A 27,451-nucleotide genomic window follows, 5' to 3' on the forward strand; every position below is an offset into this window, starting at 1 on the left:
CGACATTTCGTGTTTATGTTCATAACTTAATTTGCAGCAAACGACACACAATCATCTCTAATAAGCAACAGAACTTTCAACTGAAATTTTCACTCTGCTGTTTAGTATGCGCTGATATGAAACTTCCTGGCAGATTAAAACTGTGTGCGTGAGCAAGACTTGAACTCGGGACCTATTGCCGTTCACGGGCAAGTGCTCTACCAACTGAGCTACCCAAGCACGACTCACTACCTTCCTCACAGCCTTACTTCCGCCAGTACCTCGTCCCCTACCTTCCAAACTTCCGAGTTCGAGTCTCGGTCCGGCACACAGTTTTAATCTGCCAGGAAGTTTCAAACACAACTTTAACCCCGACCTCCAAGGCTAGCAAAGCAAGACGAAAGGATACAATGCGGAAGACAGAACATACCAGCAGAATATAGCATAGACAACTTCCTAATGACGTCGTCAAAGACGCAAGAATAAACTTACCGAATCAAGGATAGATTTTCTTGTCAAAAGTATTACAGTTGCGATTATTCACGACTAATCATTGTGATGACTAATTTCCTTTGTTCAAAACTCGTACTTTTTTTCTTAGAGTCCAACAAGAGGATATTTTGTAAATTCTTATGAAATTCGTCCAGACACATTTTCTTGCCTCAAAAAGAGGACGTGTCTGGGGAAAAAAGTAGCCCTACTCAGTCATACTCTTCAGTGTGTGTCCCCCTTGTGTTGTGGAGATCATGCTGCCAATAATTTACCCTTTAGTGTTAGCTCGGGATGCTATGTACACTCCACAAATTAAAAACCGCTCTTATTGTTAGTTTAAATTTTCATATTTGTTTAAAAATCCTGTTATCTTTTGTTGTTACAGTTACGTAAATAACCAAATGAGAATACACTACATTTCAATTATCACTGTTGTTCAGATGCCAAAACATACGCGGGGGTGTTGAGGACATGCCGACCCAGTAAAATGTAAAAATGCCGGACAAACGCGAGTATGACCCGCACTCTTAGGGCACCGTACAAACTTAATTATCTACACAGACAATAATAATAGTAATAATTTCGTGTGACTCAGAGACCTTAGAGACCTGCCGCTGTGAATGTTTCTAATTAACGTCACTTCGGCGACTGTGTGTTTCCTAACCGGGGAAAGGGGAACTACAGTTTAACGAGGAATCCGTCCCACGTGCTGTTTCTGGTGACACCTCACATCGTTAAGAGGTGACAGCTGGAATAAACGAAGACTGAAAAATCCGTGGCCCGACCGGTATTCCATACCGCAACGTCTCGGTTTCCAGACACCTGCATTACCGCTAAACCACCAGACACCTATTATAACGTTACCACTGCTACCCACTCCTGTTATACAATAGCCTTAAAGGCTGGAGGCATTACGTATCAATAAACGTGTGTTATTATTAACTTTTACGTTTACTGCTCTTTGTAACAACACAGACATGCGGTAGTGTTCCAGAAAACAAATCTATGTATGGCACCCGTGCTGCCTCTTATTTACATAATGAAACTATTTTTCTTAAACCAATTGTGGTATAAAAAAGCAGTGCAATGTTTCCCCCTGAAAGGAAATTTGTTGTTTTGGCCGTGGTGTGCCTAAAGGAGATTGCCTATCGGACGTGAAAATCAGAATTACGTAATTATACAACAAGTAACAGATAATATTTTCCTATTTAAACTGTTCAAATAATAAAGAAAAACGGTCGCCAGCCTAATTATTCATAGGATTGTGTATTATTCCTGTTCAAAGAATATGGGTATGAGTAACTTCAATGGAAAGACACAGATTGTCCTTTATACACGAGTGTGCAGTGAACCCAGTCACAAGCATATGGTAACGTTGAAATGAGGGCTGACGTTCATAATGGAACAGACCTATTTGCATAAGCACAACAGATTATGATACACACTTTCATATTCAAGCCTTAGTCAAACTCATAGCTTCAATAACATTACTTTGAAAATTCACTGCTTAACTATAAAATTGGGCATGGGTTTAGTTTCTCTTTAACAAATACTTTTATTTTGTTTGACATGAAAATTAAGTAGAGTTCACTAGCAAACACATTCTCTCTCTACTTTAAAGACAAGAAGTTACTATTTTCATAGGTAATGATCTTTCTGTTAGTAAATTTCTATCAGAGCACAAAAGGCAAAATATCCTTTACTGCACTCATAACAACATGAATTTAGCAAGCCTGAGTAATTAGCTTTTAACAGCGGGAGTATTTGAACTTTACTGCAGTGAGACACAAAGTAACTTAATTTAATACAACACAGACTCACCTTTTGTACTTTCCAACAGACTGTACAATGATTGATTACTATCAAGAACACTTTAAGCCAAAGTTTTTAAAGTAAATACTGTTGAAACTAACTTCAATTAGATTTAATGCCTGTCTTTATTGCTTCACTCTGTTATCTTAACATCAATGATTCACTTTATGCTTTTGAAAGCCCACAAAACTTTAAAGTAAGCAGTTTCAATTACTGGTATACTTTCAGTAAACAGCATTAACTATCTTGCACAATTTTGCAACATTTGCTTTGAAATTTCACTGCTGAACTGTATTAAGTGGCATTATTCAGTTAATAACTGGTCTTTAGTTTTCTTTAACACACAGCTAGGACACTCGGTAAGCATATTTAACAAGAATAGGACCCTAAATGGTTATGTGATTAGGGATAAATCAAGTTAAGATTTCAAGGTATTTTTTTGGTTTACTTTATTACTGGAACCAAATAAAATATCCAGATAGTCTGATCCTTCACCTTACATTTCTACATCTCCTTCGTTCCGTTGCAGTGATTGCGCAGTGTGGTGGCGAGAACATCTTGGCAGGTGGATTTGCAGTTGGTAATGTGAAGCTCTGTCATTTCTTGGTGGCGATGATCCTCAGATTATAAATACAATTTCCGGAATAGAGCCAGCTAATTAATCCACACATTCGAGGCTTCGGCGAAGTGGAAAACAGCACAAAAAGCCTCTCTCGGCACCAGCACAACACACTGTTTGAACATAAGCTGTTAGCGGTTCAGTAGCTCGTCTGCGACTAACTACTGGGTCCACCTTTTCATTCACGCCAACCACTTTTTGCGCGCGCTGCAAGATTTCGTTCCAGAGGGAAACCACAACACCTTTTTTAGATGTAAAAAACTAAGAGCACTAAGTGAGGATCAGCTATTACCAAACATTTTAAATAAAACGGAACGTTTGTACATATTGACATTTCTACAAAAAGTTATTCACCCAATACCAATTATATACAGTAAGTTTTGTCTCCCTCCAAATGAGGCAAAGTGTCAACTAATAAAGACAATACATTTCCTAGGATTAAACCAGGATATCAAAGTTTTTACAAAGAAAAAAAAGCACTTTTATGATATCGACACAATTAAACAATATTTACAACAGCTTGACGACAGAATGTTCAATAAACAAAAGACAAACTAAATCAGTAGAGCCTTAGAGCTCTGGTGTTACACTATCACTGCAGATAATTCATCTAAAGGGTTTGATGAGTGAGTTTGCGAGGCGTGTATGGCGTTATCTTTTGATTGTATTGACTCAGAAGCTTGCATTATTCACATCGCCAAGGGACCGTATCGTGAAATCTTGCTTCTAGCCAAATTTTATTAATCTAGACCTGCGGGAAGTACGTAAAGATTTTCATGAGTAAGTTCTGCAAGTATCGAAATATGTGACAGTAGTGGCCATATGTTTTGAGTTTGTTGAGTCAGTAGCTTAAATTTCTTATACTGTCATGGAATCGTAGACCTTTTCACTTTAGATAAAGTTCATCTTCGTGCCTATAACCACTCGTAAGGGTAAAACGTCGTAACAGACGGATAATCAGACAGACGTCAACAAATGGCAAAAAGTTTTATTGTGTGGAACAGTTAAAAATTATCAGTTTTAGGATTTTTGCCTTTACTTGTACCGTGAAACCTTGTTTCTTGCCAAATTTTATGATTCTAGACTAGCGGGAAGTACCTATAAATTTTATGAATGAATTTGCTAGTGTGGCAATATGTAACATAAATGACCATATCTTTTGACTGCATTGAATTAGAAGCTTAAGTTTTCCATAATGCCAAATGCCAAGGGACCGCAGACTTTTGTAAGTGACATAAATTAAACTTTGTACCTCCGGCAGTTCCTGAGAATAAGGCATCTCAGATGCGGACACACGGACATACAGACAGACGGGTACCAACGTGATCGTGTAAGGGTTTCGTTTTTCCGATTAAAGTACAGAACCTTAACGAAAGGCAAAATAATACCAAGTATAAGTTTTTTTTGTTTAATTTCACAGCCGTTTCATCCCCGCATTGTATGTTGTATTAAGTTAACCCACTGTTGTCTAGTTCTGTTATTCTAAATGTTCCCAAGTGAAGTAAAACCCTTGGAGTCATTTTGTTTTTTCATGTTTCTAGATCTGGAAGACGAAACTTGAGGCAGAGAATTATGCCTTAGACCACGGCCTTATGACAGTGAAACAAACTTCAGCAAATCGATTGCTTTCTGTCACTGCATGGCAACAACTCAATCTACAGTATGTGTACCTATGGAGAAAACGAAAAACAAATGCACAGATTATGTGAAGTAGTTGAAGCAGAAGAAATATCTGATAAATCACACTCAGAATCATCAGATGAGTGCGTATAACTGGAACATAAGGCTGATAGAGAGCCGGATGGCGATGATAATGAAATACATTTTGCAAATATACTTGGGAAAATGTTAAACAATGGAATCGATGAAGAACCTTCTACCAAGAATTGTACCGAAAGGCCTCAAAATACTATTACTCACCGACCAGTTGTGATAGTCACCATTGCGGAATGGATCTAAGAGGTTTTCTTTTGTTTTTTGATGAAGTTATGTTCGAAAAAGTACGTGTATATAAGAAGCATTTTCCTCGGAAATCACCGTCAAAGAGAGAGATGTGGCTTAAATAAAGCCTTTGTTGCATTACTTATTTTGACCGATTTTTACCGCTCTGGACATACGGACTTAAAGAAATTGTGGGATACAAATGTTTTGGAACTCAGGTATTTCATTCTACGATAAGGTAGCACTGGTTTCTGCTCCTGTACATATGAATACGGTTTGTTGGCATTCAAAGAAGGCAAGAGAGAAAGAAAATAACTTGCACCTATCTGCGAAATATTTAAACTGTTTCAAGCGAACTGTAATAAAAACTACGTGATGTCTGATTATACTACAGTTGACGAACAGTTATTAACCGTGGGAGGAAAGTGTAGTTTTCTCCAGTATATGCTTCCAACAAGAAAGACATCGAAGTATGGCCAGAAAACGCTATATAATTCCAGGACTTCGTTTTAAATGTTGGGCATTTCTATCACTTCACGCCGGTATTAATGTTACAACACAGTGCTCCAACCCATATGTTAAATTTTATCTCCATGTACGGTACAGTGTCTCTACAGGTACAAGTTTAAATACGGTGCAAATGCGTGTCGTCATGTCCTGTAGGTGTGTAACCTTGGTTCGGTACATCTGATCCCTTACAAAAAAACAGCGTAGGAAGAAGTATAGTGATGTGAGGTTTTAAAATACCCTCGCTGACCCAAGCATCCGTAAACCTTTCTCAGTCGAGCCACGAGTTCGTGGAAGTTGACGTAAACGGCGTGTAGTAGAAATTGTCGCTCCTGTTCATCAGTTACTGCAGAACTGAAGATAACATTCCCTGGGCTATCTCTCTGAATCGCGCGCGTAGGACTTCCACCAACCAGTTCTATGCAGTGCTGTCGCTGATATGCAATCTTTCGCAGCAGTCTTGTACCGTATTAGAATCGTTATGGACTGTAAACAATATACAGGGTGAAGAGAAATTGGCGCAGTCGGGCTTCGCAGCGCGACTCCTCACATGCCAGCGATAAAAAAATGTTTCTTACAAAATTTCATCCGAAGAGTAGATCAGGGAGAAAAAGGACGCTAAAGAGTGACAATCTGGCACCACTGTAACCATTTAGGTTAAATACGTAAACATATATTTCTCGCGCTGTACAGTTGGTACAGTGGCTAGGGTTTTGGGTTAGCATGCAGTTGGTCGAGGGTTTGATCCTAGGTTGGGGCGCATTGTTTTAATTTTCTAATTCAATCCCGACATTTCATACTGCAATATACGCCGTTTCTTAGGTCACATGTGTCCCAAATTTACAACATATTTAACGCTGAACATAAGAAATACATGGTTAGGAAAACAATAAATTGACAGTTCAAACAAATGACCTGTCATAGGAAAGAATAACTAAAGAAACAATATCAATTTCGAGATGCTACAGATGATAGCACAGTACAACAACATACATCTACTTGTCATGTATACTACATCTAATATGAGCGCTCAGATGTCACGCATTAGCAACCAGTGACAACAATAATGTCAATATTAAGTTACGCATGACCTTCACAACAGAATACGTTGTCCTCAGAACAACAGATGCTCAAAGCGACCTCCCTGCACGTCCAAACATTGCACAACCCGCCGGATCATACAGCTCTGGATCCTTCACAGCGAAGCTGTGTCGGCAGTACAAGAGCAACATGAACACGTGCTACCAATTCTTCCACATTCGTCAGCTCCTTCAGGTGTCCACACAGGAAGAAATCCAGGTGATTTAGGTCAGGTGAGGGAGGTGGCCACACAACGGGGCCTCCACGCCTTAGCCATTCCCCTGGAAATGTTCTGTCCCAATATTGTCGCACGTTGGTTCCAGAGTGTCGAGGTGCACCATCATGTTGGAACCATAAGCTCTGTCGAAAAGGTTGTGGGACATCTTCCAGCGCATCAGGCAGATAGTTTGAGGGGAATGCATGATACCTTCGTGCAGTCAACCGGTCAGCCAACATGCAGGAGCCCAAGCACCTGCCACGCAGTATTCCGGCCCAGACGTTGATACCAAAGCGAACTTGATATCTACGGCCGCGGGTGACGTGCGGATTAGCCTCACACCAATGGTGGGCATTGTGCATATTGAAGACACCCTCACGAGTGAATGCTGCTTCATATGACCATATTACGGTGTTCACGAAGTTTTGGCTTCCTGTTGTTGTTGCGACCATTCACAGAATTCCATCCGCTGATGGCGACCTGCAGGATGCAGGTTTTGCGTGGAAGCATGATGATAGGGGTGCAGCCCATGCTCGTGCAGCCCGTTAACGACTGTGCGTTGAAAGACACACAGCTGCCTTGCTATGCTACCTGTACCTTGCTGAGGTTCTTGGTGTATGACCTCAAGGATAGCCTCCTCAGTAGCTGGAGTACGGCGAGTCCGTGAACGATCTCTGTCACGCGATTGTGGAAGGAGAGAACCTGACTCCTGAAGGCGCAACTCCAGACGACGAAACACATTTTTATCCGGACGGCGTGGACGAGGATATCTAGTAGCATATTCACGAGTGGCAACACCAGCCCGTTTATCAGATGCACCAAGGACCAGGAGCATATCCACATATTCAGCGTTTGTGTATGCCATATGTCTGACACACTGGTTTAGAGGTTTACAACGAGAAAATTCGACAGGTGTACGCTTGTACATTGGAGTCTGTCACGGGCGCGTTACTTCGCTCACAACTATTCCCTGTCTGGTAGACAGCGCATACAGTATTAACACGCCGTCAGCCCTGCGCTCTGTTCCACCTAATACGCATTTTCCCTCTGAGAGATATTGTTCTGCATGATTCGTCTCGACACCGCTAATTGTGAAACGTTCAGTTTCGAATTACAATTTTTCCCTAACGGTAACAGACGTGATGTTTCCACAATCCCATTGATAGAATAATAACAATAATAATAATAATACATTGAGATACATATTACACAGCACACTGTTGGCAGACTCAGTGTTGAAAGGCATAATTAAAGTGATCATGTTGATAACACATACAAGTAGTAACTGAGTCAGGACACTACTCGCAAAGCACGTTGCTAGTCCTACTGGGAACGTAGGGCCCTAACGAAATGTAATGGACCTGAACGAAGGCCGGCCGTTGTCGCCGAGCGGTTCTAGGCACTTCATTTCGGAACCGCGCTGCTGCTGCGGCCGCAGGTTCGAATCCTACCTCGGGCATGGATGTGTGTGATGTCCTTAGGTTAGTTAGGTTTAAGTAGTTCTAAGTCTACGTGGCTGATGACCTCAGATGTTAGGTCCCATAGCGCTTAGAGCCAGTTGAACCATTTTCAACCTGCAAGAGGCAAGAATAATAGTTGGTGCTAATCTATGGGACCATTAGAGGAGGGTACAAAGAAAACAGGTTTCGCATCTAGTAGATGAAGTGGTGCGAATAAATTCACCCCCACGACGTGGAAAGGACTTCTTCTAAAGCTGACCAATCTTCCATTTCTACAATCGTAATATGTAAGTGCAAAGGTTTTCTAGAGGACCCGCTGCAACCAGTGTTGATGGTTAAGATGCCAGATACCGTACCACCTTGACTACAGTTACCAAAAAAAAAAGCATATGCCTCAACCCAGAATCGAACCGTTGATCTCCTGCATGCTAACGCAAAACTCAGTCCACTGCACCAGCCGCACAGGACGCGCAACATTTGCTGGCAGAGAGTGTCACCGTACATGTGGTTACACTGTTGCCAGATTTCTACTCGTTAACGTCCATTTTCTGCCAGATGTACTCGCCGGACGGAATTTTGTAACGGACGTTTTTTTATCGCTGGCATGTGAGGAGTCGCGCTGCGAAGCCCGAGTGCGCGAATTTCGCTTCACCCTGTATATGCGAGGGGATGTGGTAAGTCCTTCACTTTATAAAGAAAAAACGCTGTTATGGGTTTGAAAAAAATATATTACCTAACATATTCCTCCTCGAGTTCAACGCACTCACAGCATCTTTGTTCTAACTTCTTTAACCCATCTGAAAAATAAAGATTTACAGTGTGCTGCAAACCATTCTTACACAGCCTTTCTGGCTTTCTCAGTATTGAGAAACAGTTTTCCCTTGAGATATTTCTTGGGGTCTGGTAACAGATAATAGTCTGAGTGCATTAATTCAGGTGAATAGGGTGGATTCTCACGGATTTCAAAGTGAAAATCTGCCAACATTTGCTGCATGATGGCCGTCTTTGGGGGGGGGGGGGGGGAGGGGTATTGTCCTGTAGAGACAAGATTCCTTTTATCAGATTTTCTCGACGTCTGGAGACCACCGGTTGCTTCAGTTTGTCGAGAAATTCAGCACAGTACGTTGCCGTGATGGATTCGCCATGTAATCAATAAGAATAATTCCATCCTTAGCGAATGTTCGAATGTGTGTGAATTCCAAAGGGACCAAACTTCTGAGATCATCGGTCCCTAGACTTACACACTACTTAAACTAACTTATGCTAAGAACAACACATACACCCGTACCCGAGGGAGGACTCGAACCACCGGCGGGAGGGGTCGCGCAACCCGTAATATGGCGCCGCAAACCGCGCGGCCAGTCCGCGCGGCCCATCCTTATCACAAAAGACAGATGCGAGCAACTTGTCTGTTGATCTCTGTTCTTTGAACATCTCTGGACGTGGAGAATCTACGTCTGTCCATTTTTAGGACTGTAGTTTGGTCTCTGGATCGTAAATGTGTATCCATGTTTCATCTACGGTGACTACACGATACAAAAATGCCACGGGATACCTGCGAAATTGGATGTAAATGGACTGTGAAGCAACCAAGCAACCACTCGTTCTCCCTTTTGGACTGCATTGAGATGTTTTGGAACCCATTTGGCTGACAGCTTTGTCATGTCCGAAATCTCATGAATAGTATCACCAACACGTTCTCAGAACGTCCAGAATCTATGCTGTCTTTTTAGCAGTTATACTCCGATCATCCACGACTATGAAATGAACAGCATCCATGTTTTCTGTAACCGTGACTTAGCCATCCAAGACGCTCTTCATCAACAGTGCCGAAGTGCCGTGTTTTAAATGCAGCAACCTGGTTCAAATGGCTCTGAGCACTATGGGACTCAACATCTTAGGTCATAAGTCCCCTAGAACTTAGAACTACTTAAACCTAACTAACCTAAGGACATCACACACACCCATGCCCGAGGCAGGATTCGAACCTGCGACCGTAGCAGTCCCGCGGTTCCGGACTGCAGCGCCAGAACCGCTAGACCACCGCGGCCGGCCGCGCAGCAACCTGGTTATTGATAGTGCAATATCACTGAATGTACTAGACATAACAAATAAATTTCTTTGGTCATGTTCTCTTTTCAAAGAAGGTACTTAATCACAGCATGACTCTGTTAGATGCGGTCTCATGCCTTGTTAGATCCCCCAAAGTCGAATCATTCTTAACGATATTCATACTGAAGACGTTTTTGGTGTCAGACGATCAACGTGCTTTTAACTCTGGCAATAGATGCAATGTACTGTTTCCTACTTTATACACTAAACTTCGATAATCGCGGCGCGACAGCCGTGAATGTAATTGGTTATCCAGATACACGTTCATTTGAATCACATTATTATTCTCACTGTTGGTTAAACCATTTCGTTTGGATTTACGTTTAATAAACTGAGTTAATTGAAATCTTTCTTTAATTTTGCAGCAGAACGCTTTCTTTCATCATTGTTTTGCTGAGTAGCAATTTATTCATATCAGATATGCAGGGCCACATCAGTATATTCAATTCAACATTTAATATAAAAGCTCCACCTTCTGCTTACTGTATCATTAGTGCTGTTAAATATAGTTTCATACATCGTGAATCGTACTATGTTTTACTAGGTTATGGATCTGCGAACATCCATAAGATTGTTGAGAATAGTTGACATGGTACCAGTTTGCCTGATTAATCTAGCAATTTTATTTTCTCACCGTCCTCATTATGTTTACATTCCTAAACACATTATCATAAATTGGTAAAAGCTTTGCTTCTCAAAACCTTTTTGTTCAAGCTGCTTATAGCTTTTACAATATCTATAAATGACCAAAGAAGTAGCAATTTTTTTGTTTGTCACATTATAGAATTTAGAATACGCCTTGGAAATGGTCCATCATGGTTCATTCAATTTAAAGCCAGCCTTTTCCTCTATCAAATGAAAATCGATCTTTTTGGTATATATGAAAAACGTATTATTCATCTTATATGTTACAGAGAGGGCACAGTGGAATTCACCTTTTTTCTTGATTGCTTTCTTTCTAGTGAATTAGAATTATTAGAGAATTGTTCTAGTTTGTCGAAAATATCTTTCTCTATAGACAATTTTTGTGATATTCCTTTGCATTAGTTTGTTTCTAACATTAAACTTTTCTATTGAACCGCGTTGCCTCTGGCATTGTTCCTATTTCTATCCACTGAAGAGACCAAACATTATGACCAGCTCCATAATAGAGTGTTGGTTCCATCTCTGAAACGCAGTATAACAAAAATTCTGCATGGCATGGATTGCGGAAGCCTTTGGTAGGTTTTCCGAGGCATACAGCAGCAGATGTCTACACACAGCTCACTCGGTACCCCAATTAAGTGCCAATGGTTTCAGAATACAGAACAAGTGTCCAATAGCACCCCAGATATGTTCCAACACGTTCAGATCACAGGAATTGGGTCAGTTAAATATGTCAGTTTTATCATTAGCTTTTTTTATGCCTCAGAAGTATGTGTGCTTTTGTCTGTTTCATATTCGCTGGCAAATTTGACGCTATTTAGCATTTTATTTATTTGATGACGAAATTAGTTAATTTAGTCGTTATTTCCATTAAAGAGAGGGAGCGAGTAATCAAAATAATGTAATTAATCAGATCAAAGACTGAGAATTAACAGTTGGCGGAAAATTCATCTCATTATATGACACTAATCTGTGACAGTTATTGAAACCATAAACATCATAAGAAATAATCTACAAATATTTTGCAACATTAGACAACCAGAAGTATATGAACTAACCAGTCTCCTAGAATTTCATCCATTAGCAACCAACGCAGTAAGGAAATATTATTCCTTTACCGGTTTTAGCCCACCCGGGGACGCCACCCCAACACCCACAAAAAAAAAAAAAAAAAATTAAAAATATTAAGTGTCATGTAATATTTTGTGTCATGTAATATCTTGTATAGACACCTTTTATTAACCTGACACGTTCCACATCATTACGAAGTGTCGTATTCATGATCTATGGAACAAGTACTAATGTAATCTAATCTAGCATCTATTTCCCTTCTACAGAGGGCTGTAAAGGAAAATTAATATAATAACTGCAATTTACATAAGAATACTGATATCAAAGAACGAAGAGTATAAAAATTTAAACATAAAAATGGTACATTGCGGCAAATGAAAGAGAGATTAGCGAGAGGGTTTTCTGTGTACGAGATAAATCCCTTCCCTGGAAAATTTCCTTCCTTCGAATCTCCTCTGTGTTACAACAGACGACGAGTCACTGATCTCATTTGTACTAACAAGGGAAACTGTACATCGGACCCCTCCTCAGATTTAGTGGTAAGATCGCCCAGTGGATAGCTCGTCAAAAACTGAACACAGATCAAGCATGAAAACAGGAAGAACGGGTACTAAATGCAGAAAAAAAATGCAAAATCGAAACAGTGAACGGTCCAAGCTCACGATTTGCAACATCGCATGAACTTCAATCGCCCATGTGCGTGGTTATTTGGTCGGGGAGTTGGACCGCGAAGGAGGACGTCGCAATAATAATTTTTCACAAAATTATGGACTGTCCGTCCTGTCATTGACGTGTCCGTTGGCTATATATAAATTTGTGATTGTGTCGTGGTGTAACGTCCGTTTGCAGCAGCGAGGTTTAAGGAAGGGAACTCCAGACGTACGTACCTCCCTACTTGTTCGACACATTTTAGGACTCTTGCGTTAGCTTCTGGAAGGTTTGACTCCTGAATTTCTTTTTTGTAACATAGTTAACACTCTTTTATTCGTTGTTTTCATTTCTGTGAGAAGTCAATACGGCACCTAGCCTGCTCTCACTATTCATCACGTTTACTTGCGACGGAAATATATTCTTACCACATGACACATATTCTACAATCAGTATATACAGGGTGTCAAGAAGAAAAGGGCTCCTTCATTTCAAAATTAAATATCTCGAAAACAAAGATCGATAGAGAAATGCAGTAAACGGTATGTTTATTGTGAAAGCTGTAAGAAGTTTATACAGCAGTTTGAAATAATAGTTACAAAAGCTGCTAATAGATGGCGCTGTACGCTCTACAGCTCATATCAGCATACATAAGTGAAATAATCGAATGAAAACAATCTTTGTAAACAATCACATCACAATTTTTTCTAAATGTTCACCATTGGCACTACAGAGGTGGCAGAAACGAAGAATGAAATTCGCCATCACATTTCGTAGTGTCTCAACCGAAATGGATTCACATGCCACAGAGATCGCCGATTCCAGCTCGTCCAGCGTGGCGGGATGCTTCGAGTAGACCATGTATTTCACTGTGCCCCACAAAAAAAAAGTCACAGGGAGTCAAATCCGGCGAATATGGAGGCCAATCCATGCCTGCACCAGTAAATTTGGGATATTCCAAAGCAATGACTCGATTCCCGAAGTATTCCTCAAGAAAGCGAAACACTTGTTCGGTCCGATGTGGTCGGGCTCCATCTTGCATAAACCATTCAGTACTTGGTCGATCCACTAACGCTTGCTATGTGGCGACAAATTGTTCCAAAATTGCAACGTAACGTGCACCAGTGACCGTTTCTCGAATGAAAAAATGGCCAATAATGCCTCTGCTGCATACTGCAGCCCACACAGTAACTTTAGGATAATACAGGGGTTTCGCTTTACACCAATATGGCTTTTCGGAACCCCAAAATCGCCAGTTCTGCTTATTCACGTATCCATTCAGGTGGAAGCGTGCTTCATCTGTAAACCAGATGCAGCCAACATGAAATCCTTCACTATCAATCATTGTGAGCATCTGATTAGCAAAGGCAACCCTTTGTTGCACAGCTCGTACGAGTATGGCCTGGTGCGTTTGAATTTTGAATGGAAACATGTGTAGGCTCTTTCTCAGTATTTTCTGCGTGCTGGTACTCTTCAAACCAGTCTCAGATGCAATTCTACGGACGGATGACATTGGATTTCGCTGAATAATTCCAGAAACTGTGGCGATATTTTCAGGAGTAACTGCGGTTTGCTTGCGGCCAACATGCCCCACTAGATCATCAGTTACGCTGCCTGTTCGTTGAAATTTTGCGAAGAGCGTACGTATGGTTTTCGCATCGGGTCCTTTTGGAACATTAAATCGTGCTTGAAACCTTCGCCTTGTTGCCGTAGGACTCTCTTCTAACCTGTGGTACTCTATCACCAGAAAAACGCGTTGTTCATTGAAGTACATAGTTTTAATCTCTTCCTTCGGTACGCTAAACTCCTTTCACGTTTCAGTAGTGGAACTGATCGCTCTGGGCTTCGGATCACTATTTATACTAGGCATTACGTATGGTGATTACAGCGCCATCTGTAGCAGCTTTTGTAACTATTATTTCAAACTGCTGTATAAACTTCTTACAGCTTTCACAATAAACATACCGTTTACTGCATTCCTCTATCGATCTTTGTTTTCGAGATATTTAATTTTGAAATCAGGGAGTCTTTTTCTGGACACCCTGTAGTATGACAGTTGCCAAAACTTCAGGAGAACAGATACGTCAATGATCGGACGAAAAGTTCATAATTTTTTGAAAAAAATTGATACACGAAGGATATTAGAACAGTCCCACACCGTGGCCACACAACCACGACGCCTTGATTCGCATGATTCGCTCGATGTTGCAAATGTTGAGCTTGGACCGCTCAGTTTCTATTTTGGTTCTCTTTTCACAGTTTGGCACACTTTCCTGTTTTCATGTTTTGTCCGTGTACAGTTTTTGACGCGCTGTCCACTGAGCCATATCACCACTAAATATGAGGGTGGTGTGACGGGGAGTTCCCCTTGTAAGACTGCAGTATACACGCGAGCTGCCAAATCGCTTCCGCCGCCCTGAGTGGAATGCGTAAGTTCTGAATAATGTTCTCCAATATGCAATCTTCTATAACACTGTGCAGCAATGAAAATGTAAGTCGAATGAAAATAGCTGATTCCTATTAATTCTCATGAGTGATCGCGAATATCAAAAAGACAATTCCAAATTAGCTATAGTTTTCATTTTAAACTTTTTTAATGCGGGATATAATTATAAACGGATTTTTATTTTATGTTTAAAATCAAATATTGTAATGGTTTGTCAAAGTCATAACAACCATCAACACTGGATTGTATTATTGTCCCTGGTCTTACCTGTGTACAATACTTCGGATATAAACATTTTGATACCAGTTTTACTGATCTATCTGTCTCCCTCCTGTTCAACTTTGGTGACACTATTAATGCATGTACTAATCTTTGCACATTTGTTTCCAGATTAACTACCAGTTGTTCAAGTTGACTGCTACTGAAGTGAACAAAAATGCCACTAGTTTGTGTTAACAGCGCGGACACATTTTGCTATGTGTGTGGAGAAGTGAAATTTGCTTCACAAAAACAGCAAATAACTCCATTGGTTAAGAAAGCTTACAGTGGTTATTTTGGGTGCAAAATAGGTGATCAGGATAAACCCTGGGATCCACATGTGATCTGCAACACTTGTGCCAGCAACCTCAGGAATTGGATGCGTGGGAAAGGACGATCAATGCCCTTTGCAGTGCCCATGATCTAGCGTCAGCCAACTATCCATATCAGTGACTGCTACTTTTGTATGGTGCTCTTATCAAGAAGGGTATATCTAAGAAGAAGAAGCGGACAGTGATCTATCCTAACATTCAATCTGCCATACGTCGAGGTCTACATAGGGAAGGATTGCCAATATCTGAACCACTGACAGAGTACGAGATTACTTCTGATGGGGATTCTGAATGTCCTGAACCATGCACATCACAAGATCCAGAGTTTCGTCCAAATCTATCATCAACTGATGATCCACAAAAATTGTCTCAAAATGAGTTAAGTGATCTCATTAGAGATTTGGAGCTCTCTAAAGCTAAGGCTGAGATTTTAGCATCAAGATTGCAGCAGCGCAATTTTCTGGAAAGCAACGTAAATGTTTCCTTCTAACGCAGAAGAAAGCAACAATTTACTCCTTCTTCTAAAATGCAAGATAGTCTTGCGGCATGTATATACATAAATGGTCTAATGAAGGCTCTCAGAATTCCAGAATGAGATTTTCACTCTGCAGCGGAGTGTGCGCTAATATGAAACTTCCTGGCAGATTAAAACTGTGTGCCCAACCGAGACTCGAACTCAGGACCTTTGCCTTTCGCGGGCAAGTGCTCTATCAACTGAGCTACCGAAGCACGACTCACGGCCGGCACTCACAGCTTTACTTCTGCCAGTACCTCGTCTCCTACCTTCCAAACTTTACAGAAGCTCTCCTGCGAGCTCAGTTGGTAGAGCACTTGCCCGCGAAAGGCAAAGGTCCCGAGTTCGAGTCTCGGTCGGGCACACAGTTTTAATCTGCCAGGAAGTTTCGCTCTCAGAATTAATTACAACCCTGATGAGTGGAGACTCTTTATTGATTCGTCGAAGTTGAGCATTATAGCATTGCTTTTACATATTGGTAATGAGCTTCCCTCTATTCCATTTGGGCATAGCGTACATATGAAAGAGTCATACTAAAACATTACAATTTTTCTAGAAGCTATCAAGTATAATGATTCTCAATGGCAGATTTGTGGTGACTTGAAAGTGGCTGCACTGCTATTATGTATGCAGTTAGGGTGTACTAAGTATTGCGGCTTTCTCTGTGAATGGGGCAGCCGAGCTCGTGCATCTCATTACAGTGAAGATGAATGGCCCACCAGAAAATCTCTTCAACAAGGTATAAAGAACATTAAGAGTGAATCTCTAGTAGACCCTAAAAAGATTCTGCTCCCACCCTTGCACATCAATTTGGGTCTCATGAAAAACTTTGTTAAGCGATTCAACAAAGATGGTGACGCATTTAAGTACTTAGGGCAAAAATTCCTTTACTCAAGTGATGCCAAAGTAATGGAGGGCATCTTTGTAGGCCTACAGATTCGAGAGCTTTTTGTAGACAATACATTTGACTGAATTATACATGGTGATGAGAAGCATGCATGGGAATGTTTTAAGACAGCCTGTTTGCAGTTCTTAGGGAACAAACGAGCAACAAGGAGATCGTAGATAACATGTTGTCATCTTATGGAAAACTTGTTTGCAACATGTCATTGAAAATGCATTTCTTACGTGGTCATCTTGACTTCTTCCTCAAGGATTGTGGTGCAGTAAGTGATGAACATGGGGAGCGATTTCATCAAGATATTGCCACATTTGAGAAAACGTATTCCGAAAGTGGAGCCCTACTATTTTAGCAGATAAGGGATGTTCCCGAGTATGTGTATAATCGTCAAGCCAAGCGAAAACGGTCATCTTCTGAATTTATCTCTGAACAAAATATGTAGTTGTATGTACTCTACATATGTAAGTTTAACATTTTTAATCCTTTATATACATTTTATGACCAGTTAATTTATATATTTTCTTTTGTGCTTTACATAGTTCTGGTACAAAGAAGACTTACAAAGTATTTTCATTCATGTAATATTTTCTCCATTTTTCTTAATATTTTACGTTTGTACTTCCAGAATGGCACTAAAATTTATCAGTGGATAACTCATGACATAATTCAAGTAATTATTCATTTAAAATTTGTTATGCTGAATCTTGGAACGTGAATGCATATTTAGTTAGTGAGTTATTTATACAAAAAGTATATTACTTTAAACAAAAAAACTGGAGCTAAATATTTATGAAGATGATGATTTTGTATCATTTTATACTGAAATAAACATAACTAACTCGAAATCTTGTAATTTACACACTTTCACTTCAAATTTGTTGTTCAATTTAATTGTTGTCCCTGAGCAGAAAATAGCACGTAGGTCGTGAATCCACTATCTTGAGGCTGTAAAACTAATACCGAGGAAATATAATAACTAATTAAATTTCGAATTGGTTTGATTAAACGGGATGCCACTCGCTCTTTTATTAGCAGAACACGAGAAACTGCATAGTTATAGTCCACTTTACTATTCACAAAAAAATTTTATTCATCACACTTTCACAGAGAATAAGAAAAATAGTAAACTGAGTGTTGACGTAACTGCTGTCTAAATAGTTTTCAATGAGACGTACAACAACCAGAGATTCCAAATTAAGTTGTTAACCATTACCGACCGCGGTAGACAACATGTCTATCCTCCTTCACAGCCGATCGAGCACTTCATTTACAAACTAGATTGCTAATTTTCACTGGTGTCGACCGCGGCAGAAAAACGTGTCCGTCTTTCGAGACTGTCGATAGAGCTCTTCCCAGACAGCCGCACCACCTCGCCCGTCATCCCAGTTAGGATCGACGCGAAGATTTCCGGTGTGCCTCGTCTGCCTTTTCGTACAGCAGCTGTTTATTTTTCTTCTGGTAACAAACACTTTTCAATTAATGGAAACACAACCTGCTATTGAGAGATCCTTCAATATGAAAGTAAATTTACTATTTAGTTTTTCTAATACTAATAACAGAAGTTTGTAATTATGGCCCTCTACATCCGAACACATCAGCCAATCACGGAGAAGGACCACAATTTAGGAGGTTTTTCCCACGATACAAGTACCGAATAATCCATCTGCCGCCACTACGTCACATGACATTACGTCATCTTAGCACTGCTGCGTTCTCAACCGCTCTAAGAAAAGCTTCTTGCAGCTGAATACGATGGCTGTAAAGCCAGAAATATTACAAAATTCTCATAATTATAGATTATTTCCGAGCGTCAAAAACTGGTATATGTATGCAGCATATTGCTGTGGTTATAAAACGTAAGCGTCTTGTGTAATACAATAATAAATACATTAACACAAAAAAGAGCTATTAAATGCTTACCTGTGTATCACAATGCCTGTACAAAAATAGTATAAAGAAATCAAACGAGAAAAGGGGATGTTATGCCAGAACTGCAGCTAATCAGCTAATATCATGTCTATCTTGCCATTGCTCTCAAATGTACGATAAAATAATAAAACAAAAACATACGCAATTGTAATTCCGATAAGGATTAAACGAAAATACAAGTGCGCATAACGAGCGTAATAAATGACGTATATAAACCTAATGATAAATAAAATAAATTAATACAAACGACTTATGGCGCTATGGATGGGTAATTTAGGAAAGTACTGCAATACAGTTTCAATAATTTGCAGTAAGTAGTTACACTGAGATGGTCACTAATTTACTGTTTAGAGCCAGTAAAGCATTAGCAGTATTTACACACCAATGCTTGGCCATATATTGTTGCATTTAGTTACTGTTAATTAGCTCGTTTAAACGGCTGGTCATATTCACAATTAGACAGCCTTTTACTGTTGGTTCATTTGTGATATGTAGATAGTGATTATAACCACTTTTACACTGCTTTATTTTGAAGTTGACCATCTACTGTTGTAAGTAGTTTTAGTTCCGTCTGGTTAACCACTTACTTTGCAAGGTAGTCAACCATTTACTATTACAGATGCAAAGCCATCTACAGCCATTAGATGGTGATGCAGTTTTGCTACACGTTGTTAGCTATATACAAACAAAGACTTATAGACATTCTAGTCTTATAGTTACAGGTTACAAGTAATGTTTACGGCTAACAAACACTTTTAGTCATTCAGCGACAAGTAGTAAAACTTGCTGTACTTATATCATACAACTAATATGGATGTCAGTAGTTATACTTACTTCACGAAGCCTATTTAGAACTTTGTATACAGTTATGGACTAGTTATTCCGATGTTCCCTTTCTCCTATAGTTATTTTTGACCCTTCATTTTGGCTGCTGACTAGGAATTGTTTCTCCAATTACCCCAGTTACTGCTTCTAGCCCTTTGGTGCATCTCGCACTCTTTTCGTGAGACTTCATGTCCAGCCTGACCTCTCTACACCAGTTCAGCGATGTGTTCTAAAACGTACGGTACCGTTCAGTTGGTATGAATGCCGCTAGTTGCAATCCTTTCACGAATCCTACTTGAGACTTGTGTATACTCCAGTACTAGTTGTTTCGCTGGAATGGTAGTATACAATTGTGTCCACGCTTCCCATTCTCTACAGTTACCTTCTGATACTTACTATTAGCTATCGATTGAGAACTGTCTGTTCACTTACTCCAGTTACAGCTTCCAGCACCATGATGCTCTTCGCACTTTGTTTTCCCCGATAGATTCCTTGCTGGCACGCTACTGACTTAACGCCAGGTGTTTGGTCGATTAGTTCCTAAATTACCATAGCACCATATGTCGTTTGTATTAACTTATTTTACTTATCATCAGGTTTTTATATATTACTTATTACGCTGGTTATGCGCACTTACCATTTTTGTTCACGCCTTATGGCTACTATAGATGTGTACGGTTTTATTTTATTATTTTAACGTACTTTTAACCCCACCCTGAGACCAACCTTAAGATATGCATATCATCAGCTAATTATCCCGAGTTGTGGAATGACGTCTGCACTTGTTGTTTAGTTTCCCTATACTATTTTTGTACAGGCATTATGATCCACATGTAAGCATTTAAGAGCTCTTTTTGCGTCATTGGATTTATTATTGTATTACATATGGTTCTTGTATTTTTGAGGACACAATAATAAGCTGCATGCATCTACTTATTTTTGACGTGTGTAAATTATGCCAGAATTATAAGTATGTACCACTTTTCTATCTTTAAATTTTTAAATTTGTCGTCCTTAAATTTCAATATTGTAATCTGACTTGCACTCACTAGTGGCATATTTTTGTGTACAGCACTTGAAGGAGGGCATTAAGTGCCTGAAACCGGCATAAGAATAAAATTTCTTTTGTGAATCTGCTTGCTGATTATTTCAACAGATAGAAATACAGTTGCTAAAATCGATAAATTACTAGGAAACTGATTAGATAATGTTTTTCTCGTTATCTAATCGTGCCAAATTTTAGTAGGTTATTTCTTATGATGTTAATTGTTTCAGTAACTGTCACAGATTAGTGACATCTAATGATATGAACTTTCGGTCAACTGGAATTTTTCTGTCGTTAATCTGCTTAAATAGATCGTTTTGATTATACCTTTAGTCTCTTTATTGTAAATTATGACGAAATTAATTAATTTCATCAAGAGAATCAAATTTACCATCGAATACGAAACAAAAAAAGAGCATATACTTCTTAAATGTAAAGTAAGTAATGATAATAGTGTTCATAAAACTGACATATTTCGTAAACCAAATCTTCTGAATTCACACTGACGAAACACACCCGGGCTGCTATTGGGCAACTACTCTGCATTCACAAACCAATAGCCCATAATTTACGAGAATTTCCTGGAATGTGCGTATGTATCTCGTGCCACATGCCACCGAAGACGTAGCAAGAACTTGTGGAAAGCATACCGCGTCGAATTTTTGCTGGGTTAGGTTCCAAATGTGGACCGACACTCTATTAAGCAGGTGGTCGTAATGTTTTGGCTCATCTGTGTATAAAAACAGGAAAAGCGCTGGAGACAATGTAGTTGCTTTATGCATTATGTTGGAGGCAATGTAATACAAAGGAATGTTAGAATAATTGTTTACGCAATTCCCATTGAAAAATATAGTTTCGATAAAGTAAAACAATGCTATAATAATTGTAATTCAATAGAAAGAAAGTAAACAAGAAAAAAACTACAGTCCAATGTGCACTCTCTCTGTAATATACTAGATAAATAATAAACTGATCATGACTTGCATACTAAGAAAATGGATTTTAATTTCATGAAGGAAAAGGCTGGCATCTGAATTGGATGAACCACGCTGTACCATTTCCAAGACGTGTATGAATTTACATAATCCCACAGGCAGAACAATAACACTTCGTTTGGCGTTCATAGATTTTGAGAAAGTTGCAAGCAGCTTCAACAAACCGCCTTTGAGAAGCGAAGCATTGACCCAATCTATGATAATATACTGAAGAATTTAAACATAATTAGGAAAGTGAGAAAATGAAATTAATAGATGAATCGGGCAAACTGATACCATATCAACTATTCCTAACAATCGTATGGGAGTTTGCAGATCCATAACCTAGTAAAACAGAGAAGGAATTACGACACATGAATCTACACTTAACAGCTTTAGTTATTGCGTGAGCTGACGTTGGGATGTGGAAGATGCTTCTAGATACAATGTACAGTTGTATACCTTGATGTGGCCGTCTAAATCTGCTATAAGTAAATCGCTACATGCCAAAACAATGATAAAACAGATAGTCCTGCTACAAATTTACAGACAGATATCACTAACTCAGTTTATTACACGTAAACGCAAAAGAAATAGTTTAACGAACATTGGCAATAATAATCTAATGCCTTGGTAACTTTTGACAAGGGACTTGGAAATTTATTCAAATGAACGCCTATCTGAATATTATATTCACGACAGTCGCACCGTGATCGACGAAGTTTAGTGTATAAAGATAGAAAACACTTCAGATCGGTATGCAGTTGCACGTGCGGCCAGAGTTGAAAGCATGTTGAACCTCTAGCTACAAAAAAGTCATAACAATGAACACTGAAATTACTGTATACCGTTCAGAATGATTCGACTTTCCTAACAATTCAGTTTGCTTTCTTTGAAATGTAGAGTAACTAACTGGATTGCTTTTTTTTTAAACGTACCCATAAAGTACCTTGGTATAGCGAGGATTAATCACTGCTAGTCACTAGTACCAATTCATAAATCATTTACCGACTGACATTAATGTCTTCTGATTTTATTTGACTTATACATTCATGGTTTGCATCAGTTATGGGACAGTTCGGGAAAATCAGTCACGTAGCAATACCACAACTAATTGTGGTAACAATGTAGAATACTTCAACAGCTGAATATTAAAATAATAAATTAACAGGTTGTTAGAACAAAGATGTCGCCATGTAGAAACGACCTTCCAGCATGGCGTTGACAAATGTTTCAGTTTGTTACAATTTCAGGAATTCCAGCGAAGGCATGGAACACACCAGATTACTTTCGTGGAACACTTTCATAATGTCTTCCCAGTCACATGCTCTGAAGAACAGATAATCACATACGTGTGAATTGTTTGAAAAATGAAGCACACATAAGAAAAAGTATAGCCTGAAAATCGTATAATACTCTTCAATAATTCTGAAAAAAAGATTTTTTGTAAACATTGGTCTGAAAACAAGGGCAGGTAATTGGAATTATCTAATGCCACCGCTGAAATGCGATCCGAGTTAAGAAACAAGTAGCATTTTTTTTCAATACCACTGTGATAAAAATGCATATCTTGACGATCTGGTAAAAGATAGAGGATTATTTGATTTTGTATTAAAAGACTGCCAGTCGCTGTATGAAAGACTTGCTGTAATGTTGCACCACGATTTTGAAGAAATATTCTTGACGCTCAATTGCAAGCGAATAACAAATGATGAGCGCGGACTGCAGGAAGGTAACCAAAATGTTCGATACAATCAAAATCCATTAGCGCTGCAGTAATAATACTACAATAGTAATAATAATCACATGAGTTATGATGAATAATGTATCTGAAACCGACTGGAAGATCAACCCTAGGGCAGAAAGATAATCGGTATGTGGATGAAGAGCGCCGATGATGTAATAAATATTATCGTCCACAGTAGGACGAACGAACACGCAGAAGAGTCCCTGAAAGATCGAATCGTGAAGAACGGGCACAGTCACATCATTACCCGAAAAACTAAGGTTACTTTGCAATAAGATCCAGTTGGAAACAATAGTCACATAACGAATCAGAGTGTGTTGCTAATGCTTGTTTAGCAATATGACAAGAACCGTATGAGAAGGCTTTATTGCGGGATAGTGAAGTAACTGCAGTTGACACTGTTGCACCTGTTGTACCAGTTCAGATATGTGGATTAAATTCAGAATTTCTTCAGGATAGTGGTAGTCAGCTGACCACGATAACACGAAAACTATACCAGTAATTACGTAGCTTAGTGAACTTTCCAGTGTATCAGGAAATAGCATGAGAATTTTCATTGCGGTAGTAACTAAAATTAAACTCTAGTGTGAGCAGATGTTTTCGATGTTTTTCATTTTTGGCAGAGAATTTGCACTGAGCATATTAATAATTTCATCTTTATCTGTTGATTTCTTGATTGGCACTGCCTTACTGAACACATGCGTAGGGTGGATTTCGAAAGAAGCAGATTAGCTATTCAACAGAGGAGGTAAGAGATGATAGTGTACTCGATAGGGCACGCCTTGAAAGATGATGATGGAACTGCGAGCACAAATTTCAAATCTTTTGATGTGCTGCGAAGTGAAGTTGAAGCATCTGTCAAAGCAATCAATTACTGTGTGTCAATAAGCAGGAGAAAGAAGGTAGGCTGCTACGATTTTACGGTATGTAATATCTGTGGCAAAATTCAACAATTATCTGATTTAGTTGAAGTGTAAAAGCATGTATTAATTTAAATTTTAACATTCGGTAATAGGTTGTTTCCTAAGAACCTGAGACTCAAATAACATCTTAAAGATATTTACAACTGAGTCTTATCCTACATCGTCAGTAAAATGCGAAGGTGTACATCGACCCGCTTGTTATTACCAAAATTATATTGCCACAACAAGATGAGACAGAAAATACCAAGAACTGCTGGAAAGATTCGAATGCATCTAGTGTAGATCGAGCCTCTTGTTATTACCAAAATTATATTGCTACCTCGAGATGAGACAGGAAACGACCAAGACCTGGTACAAAGATTCAACCGCATCTAGTGTTTAACAAGCTTCGAGTTAAAAAGCAGCTCTTTGTAAATGGAACTTGACGAAGCTAGCCGAAAGCACATTGCCTTCCCATCTAAGGGCAGACATTTGTTGAGAGTAGTGCTTTGTGAACTGAATGTGATATCTATTGTTTTGTGCTCTCGTTTTAGGTAAAAAGTAGTTTCAAAAAGTAGTTATTTTCGTTGATGGCATTTTGATTCGAACCAAGACGTAGGAAGAACATCTGGATGCCTTGAACAAGGTAATAGAAGCACTTGAAACACGGAAATTTATTTTCTTGGGATAGAAAGACAGATAGAATCGTGTTCCATTTCAGAAACTAAATACTGTTAATACTTTAGCAATGCCTATTCTGTTGAAACTACTACCAATTCATTGAAGGTGTCTGCCTGTCAGCCTGTTCATTATTAAAGTTTTTGCAGGAGCACGAAATTTCGACTTGGAAGGGGGTACAGCAACGCCATTTCGACCTTATCAAATCAAAGTCAATTGAAGCTAAATTATTGCACCATTCTGATTTATCAGAATGATTTTTCATGAGGGTGAAATATAGCGAATACACCTTGTGTATTGAATTGTACTAAAAGCACAATAAAAATCGCCAAACAGAATACTGGACAACTGCATTTGCAAGACCGCCCTTAAATCTCTATGAAAGGAAGTACACAGCCAGCGAGCATAAAGCCTTAGCAATTCTCTACTGGTTTCAGGAGTTCCGCTTTTACCTGGGTAGTCGGAAAATTATTGTCATGACATCACAAGACGTTGTCTTTCTTAACAAACTGCTGGTTAGCGCATGCCGTCTGACACACTGGCAAGGATTTGTAGTACGAGAATCGCTATATGTCGGGTCAAATCGGTGTTGTTCCGGACACACTGCCACGGCTTATTGTTGACGAAGAAGTAGCGGACGTTAAGCATTCATTGCAAAGAAACATACACAAGAATTTCATTAAGGAAGTTTCAGGACATAAGTTTGTCAACAAATTACTACGCAATATTTCGTCTGAACAAGACGCAAACGAAATATTGAAAGATGGAAAATTTTGTAAGACGACACAGACGAATCCCACCTTGCTGCAGTAAAATTAGGCAATGTTATCTTAAAAAACCGAAAATTTATATAGACGATCAAGTTTTGATTCCGACTATTAGAAGTTATGAGTACAGGAAAATCACAGCTACAGAAGATATTGTTAAATATGCTCAAGACAGCTACGCATATTTTGGTCCAAATATATTCACTAAGGAAATGTAAGAATACTCTGAATTTAATTACTTGACGGAACGAGTTAGTGGAATACTGAAATCATGTGACTTGCATGAGAAGACGGAGGTTTCAGCTGAGCAGAATTAAGGGCATTTGCAAACTATAATACCTGACAAACCTAGCGACGTACTGTACTTTAATTTGATCATTATGAATCGTTGTGATGATCGTAAGTTAGTGATGGGTGTGTGCCCCCAACTGGGTGACTTTTGCCAAGGTCTAAGGGCAATCATAGTAGTACTGAAATTATTTTCAAGATACGTTCATTTCTATTCTTCACATAAACCTAACATGTGCATAACGCTCAAGAATTTAGGATTGGTTTAATTTCTGAATGCGATCAGACCAGAATGCATCTTCAGTGATAACAACCGACTGTTCAAATGTCTATTAAAAGTTAACCGTCGTTAAGTCGACGTTCAACCTTGAGCAACGGAAAATTCGACTACACCAACCTTGGTTAAAGTTAAACAAGGGAGTTCGTCACTGTTAAAACTGACCGAGGTCAGAGCCTCGTTTATCTTCAATTGGTCACGCTTAAAATAAAGTAAATACTTACCGCATTAATATGGCAGGGCGTTTTGATGTTTTAAATGGCATGGAAGATGAAGATTGACAATGTAAATAGTTACCACAACCGTGTTGATGTACGTATGGAAGGTGAAATCCTTTCAAAGATCATGGGGACAGGAAACACAAAGAGAGATTTCGTCTTTCAAAGAAATGGTGTTGTGGTTCTTTGGTCAAATCAACGAGAAGTTGGAATTTCCTACTTATCAGAATAATCCTGTCTCGCCCATGAATACCGGTAGGTTTTAGGAGAAATTAAGGACATATGCACATAGTTCATTTGATAGTGTTACTGATGACAATAAAATGTACATAGTAAAACAGCGCAAAGAATTAACCGTGAGGTATCGGGAACTAAAGCACCTATGTCTCCATAATACATAAAGTTGCCTTCTCGAGAATAATTACAGTCCGTGGTGGGTGGCTTCTGCATCCTGTATGCATTTCCTGGAGTCACTGGTATAATGAACTGTACTCACACAAGAATTAAATCTTATTGGCAGATACATCATATTTTTCATTTAACTTCCAAACCATCAGGGATCTCAATTTAATTATTTCAACTATGGTGCAATATTTGGCCACACTTGCAGTTTCTCCCAAAAATTTGCATTCTAAAATTTTCACATTACAGCCAACCAGCTTTAAAGGGATCTTAATTTCAAATTTTGGATAAATTCAGCGTCCTTTTCTTGGTTGCCACAGCGCAGTAACAATACCCACATTACGATAACAAAATTACAAGCGTGT

Source organism: Schistocerca cancellata, chromosome 6 (assembly GCF_023864275.1).
Source record: "Schistocerca cancellata isolate TAMUIC-IGC-003103 chromosome 6, iqSchCanc2.1, whole genome shotgun sequence".
NCBI lineage: Eukaryota > Metazoa > Arthropoda > Insecta > Orthoptera > Acrididae > Schistocerca > Schistocerca cancellata.